General features: G+C 29.1%; 1 protein-coding gene across 2 annotated transcripts in view; it reads left to right on the forward strand.

The window, feature by feature from the left end:
- The window catches only part of LOC117175663 (amyloid protein-binding protein 2), a 58,480-nt gene that overhangs the window by 735 nt on the left and 52,847 nt on the right, over window positions 1-4,898 (forward strand). The window lies entirely within an intron of this gene.

Below are 4,898 nucleotides of genomic sequence, written 5' to 3' on the forward strand. Positions count from 1 at the left end.
ACGATTGTTTAAGTTGAGCGTTGTAAAATAAAAATTAATGAAGACGTTTGAAAATGGCCGAACGCAAATCTACTTTTACATATCTGTTTTCAAAGTTGTAAGTGCAAAATTTAAATCACTGGACTTACGAAATATTTGGGTAATCTCTGCAATCATATGTATACTTATTTTTTGCATTCGAATATATGTAAATTTTTAAGAAAATGTATATTGTTAGATAAAGAACCAAATATAGGTATCCTGAACATTTGAAAGACATGTTCTTTGCACTTATAAGTTTTTTACGTTTTAAACTGTGAAGAACTAATTGGCATTTTTTTTATGAACTAATATGTACTTTTAGGTCATCAGCTGGTTATTTTCATGGAATGTAAAATTTAAAAAAAAGATGAATATGAAAACAATAATAAAGAGATTAGAGTGGCTGAATGGCTTGATTAGGTCTGGCGGAATAAGAAGAGTACCTTATTTCGCCCGACGAAATATGTACTGGAGGGGGAGACTGGCGAAATAAGGAGAGGACATTATTTCGCCCGTCAGGGAAATTATAAGACAGATTTATGATTGCAATCATTCGCAATAAACACTTATAATTGCATAAACGAAAGATGTATGCTAAATGTTGCAAAAAGTACAGATTATTTCACGTAACTTAATCTCAAAACTGATCACTTGTTCTGACAAGGTAAGTGGCGCAAAAATCGAAAGCACCACATTAAAATTTAATAATACTTGATAATGTAAGGGTGCCATACCTTCACGGAGCACAATTGCGGAATTGAAATTATCGAATTGGTTTATTGTCTCAAATTTGTATGTATTACTCTCGGAGTTATAGTTCCGAACAAAAAAAAGGATTTATTTTCGTCCCAATGGTCTAAGATAATTCTACGTATTTAACACAAATAGAGTGATGATCGCTGATGATACACTCATTTGAACCACCAAATTTAAATTTCTTTGAATGCCTATGGCAGATCTACCCAGCGAAGGAAGTTCCCGACCGAAACAGATGTTGCACTTTCACTTGCTCACTGGCAGTTCTGGCTTACGGTATTGCAAAGAACAAGTGGAAATGTACAAAAATAAATCGATTTGTCAAAAAATCCAGTTACACGAGAGTCTCAATTGCTCATTAAGCTAGAGCTTTTTTCCTCGTTGCTGCTCGGCAAACCCTTCTTCATTATAGATGCACTCAAGGTAGTCATTTTGTTGACTGTGATAAACATACAGTTTTCTACATATTTTACATATGTTAAAGATACCTAGGTTATAAACTTTATAAATTGGAAGTACAGAAAACTTATTGTACATGTTATATTACTCAAATAAATTTAGTTTGTATGGATAACTGTTTTTTGATTTTCTGTTAAAACTGATATTAATTCTGTCATTATAGTTTTTTTATTGACAAAATTGATTCTCGCTTTATTAAGAAAATTTTAATTATTTTAGTTTATAAAAACAAGTTCCGGAGTTGCAAACCTGATTTCTAAACAAGTAAGGTTCCTATCGACTTCGTGCATAACCCTAATTGTTATTGTTTTTTCCATCTTATTTTTTGAACCAAGAAGTCGAAGAACAAAATTAATAAGTTTGTCTTTTTTGTGTTCGTATATGTATAACTCGGAGAGGAGTATACAAATATTAAGACAAGAAACAAAGTCTATAAGAGTATGGTTTAGAAATACATTTCACAATTCCAAACTTGTGTTCCTTGAATTTAAGGCACCCTTATATGGCAAAGTATAATTGAAATTAAATTTTTTGCTTTTTATTTTTGCGCCACTTACATTGTCAGCTCAAGTGATCAATTTTAAGGTTATGTTACTTGAAATGAACTGAAATATTTCTAACATTTCGCATACATCTTTCGTTTATTTAATTCACTTGAATACCTCATTTTTCGTCCCGTCTCCTAAACCCTTGGGAGATAGATGGGAATAAAATTCAATTTTCTTTAAAACGCTGCGAACTATTTCATAGAACATTACTTAAGTCAATTCAAAAAAATAAAAATACGTATTCAGGATCGTAAAGAAGGAAAAAAAGGAAAAGAAGGAATAAAATGGATTTAAATAAATGAAATTTCAAAAGTTTGGTTGAATTAAAATTTAATTTAATTGTTAGTGAATGTTTTACAATTTTGAATTAATAGGTCGGAATTGTGTAGTGAAAATAATTTAAAAAATAAAAAAACAACCTCTAAAAGAAAAATGAATTTGGTGTCCATTAAGTATAACATGTATAAAATCAGAAATAAGTTGAATAATATTTCACTGAGTTTTGGCGGGATCGAAAGAAGGTTATATTAAAAATTATTATGAAATATTTGATAAAAATTAAATTTTAATCCAACATAGAAGTGTTTTGTTGATGTAAAATTGCATTTGTTATGACATGGTGTAATTTTCATACATTAATTATCACTTAAATTATTGATCTTTTTGCTATTATTCATTCATTTTATTCAGGACTATTACCTTACAGGGTGTCCAGCGACCTGGAATTCTCCTTGAATTTTTTGAACCTTAAAAACTGACAATCATTGCATTTTTGACGAGAAATTTGAAGAAATCTTGCTATTGAAATGTTTTTTATTTATCAATGTATCATTTATCTTTTACTCATTACAGAATAAATAAAGAGATTTGTAGGAATTTTTTGTGCACTTTGCCAATTATTTTATAAATTGCAATCAACAGACTTTAATATTGTGAATAATTACATAAGTTTTTAATTTCGTCTCCGCTAATATAGAATATTTATGTATACATTTTTGTGATATTTAACTTACAAATTATAACAATTGTTACTTGAACATTTCTGTGTTAAGTCAATTTGAGAATTAGAATGAGCCAAGGTCGTATAACGTATTTTTCAAGGGTTTCACGACTCCGTTTTCGAGTCTACACCAGATTACAAAAGGTTTCAAAAGAGTTTAAAATATTTAAAGGGATTTTGAACATTTTACAAGGGTTTAACATTTTTTAAAGATTTAAAAAAGCCGTGTACACCAAAATTCAAACAATTCACAAGAATTACACAAATCTTTTAAAACTTTCAAAAGATTTAAAGAATTTCAAAGATTTGAAAAAGTGTGCAGTACATCAGATTATAAAGATTTAAAAATCTTTCGAAAATTTGAAACGATTCAAAAAGGTTTCAAAACATTTTATAACATTTCATAAAGATTTCATACAGATTTCAATGATTTGAAAAAGACTTGTACATCAAATTTAAAAGATTTCGCCAAATTTTCGATAATTTCCAAACATTTTGGACAAAATCGAGTGCGAAGCACGAGATACGTGATGAGAATGTGTTCGTTAAAGCCGAAAGAGCTTTAACAAAAGAGAGTTCAGAATCACAAGATTACAGTGGTCGATCCGTTGACCTTTGATTTTAAAAGGTCTGTGCACGAATGTGGGAGAAATGCAAAGACCGAGCGCGGAGTGCGAGAGCCATAAGTCGCGCGCCGTAGGTAGCATAATGCACAAAACTTTTATATTAAATTAAAATTAAAATTATTTCTTGAAAAAAAGATCCTACTCCATCTTCACTCCATCCAAATTTTAAATAATTACTTTTATATCAAATATAATACATTTTTTATGTAACTCTGCCTGGCATTGCTTATTCAGATACTGCAAAATAAAGCACAAATTGTATTTATCATGATTATTTTAATATTTGTTTCTTATTTTGCTTTAAATTTTATTCTAAGCTGCGCTGAAACATGTATCATTTCAATAAATTTATATAATTACAATTCATAATATGCATAAAAATTGAATCATACTAATGCTTATTTCCTTGTTTTTTTATATATTTTTTATTTTTAATCTTGTCTTTTACAATTAAAGAAAAACTACTGCGCATCTGCAAAGGGTCTTATGCAGGTACCTATACAGGGTCATATACAGGAACCTGTATAGGATCCTATGTCCTCTTTCGTCTTTTCTGTTATTTTTCCAAAAATTAATTTTTTTTATTTTTAATCTTATTTTTTAAAATTGAAAGAAAATCTACTCGTCCTATCTAAAAATGATCAATAATACATTTATATATCTTTTTAGGCGAAGAACTTTTTTCTGTTAATTTGAGTTCGTACCTTGTATCGTTTTTTCAACAAAATTTAATATTTTTATTTCGAATATTTTTTACGACTAAAGCAAAAACTACGTGTCCTATCAAAAATTATAGCTCTTTTTTGGATAAGCTAGTTTTGTCACATTTTTTCGTAGCTTGTGTCGTTAGTCCAAATTTAAAAAATTTGTAATGTTTTTTACGAATAAAAATAAAACCGTCCTATCGAAAAGTGATTCATAAAAATTTGGTACGATCAAATTTTGATATTTCAACTTTCCGACCAAATTAAAAAAGTTGTTAGTATAATCTTGTAGGGCTTTCAAAAATCAACGTTTTTCTTCTCTTAACTTTTTTTCGTACTAGGCGTTATTTTGCTTAAAGTGTTCATTTTCGTTTTTTTTTTGGATTTTGAAAATTCTCTAACTCTGATAATTTTCTTTTTATAGAAGAAAGTCATTAGGATAAATTGTTTGAGTTCTTCTTTATTCATAATGTGTCCCCTAATGGTTTACATGACTTCCATTCCTTACAATCTTTCCGTTTAAATCTATATATTTTTTACAATCTTATCCTTTCTATATATACAATTATTTACAACTATTTACATAAAGTCTTATATCTAGTTCCTTATTTCTATTTCCTGCGATAGCGCAATTTAGGACTTGTTAGCAAGCGAGTGAGCGAGCGAACGAAAGCGCGAGTGAAAGCGAGAGAGAGAGCATGAGAACGCAAACGCATCTTAGTCTACTTAACTTTTACTTTACCATTACTTACAATTTTCACGCTTCTAATCTAAGCGACTTCCG

The sequence above is a fragment of the Belonocnema kinseyi genome, chromosome 6 (assembly GCF_010883055.1).
Source record: "Belonocnema kinseyi isolate 2016_QV_RU_SX_M_011 chromosome 6, B_treatae_v1, whole genome shotgun sequence".
NCBI classification, from domain to species: domain Eukaryota; kingdom Metazoa; phylum Arthropoda; class Insecta; order Hymenoptera; family Cynipidae; genus Belonocnema; species Belonocnema kinseyi.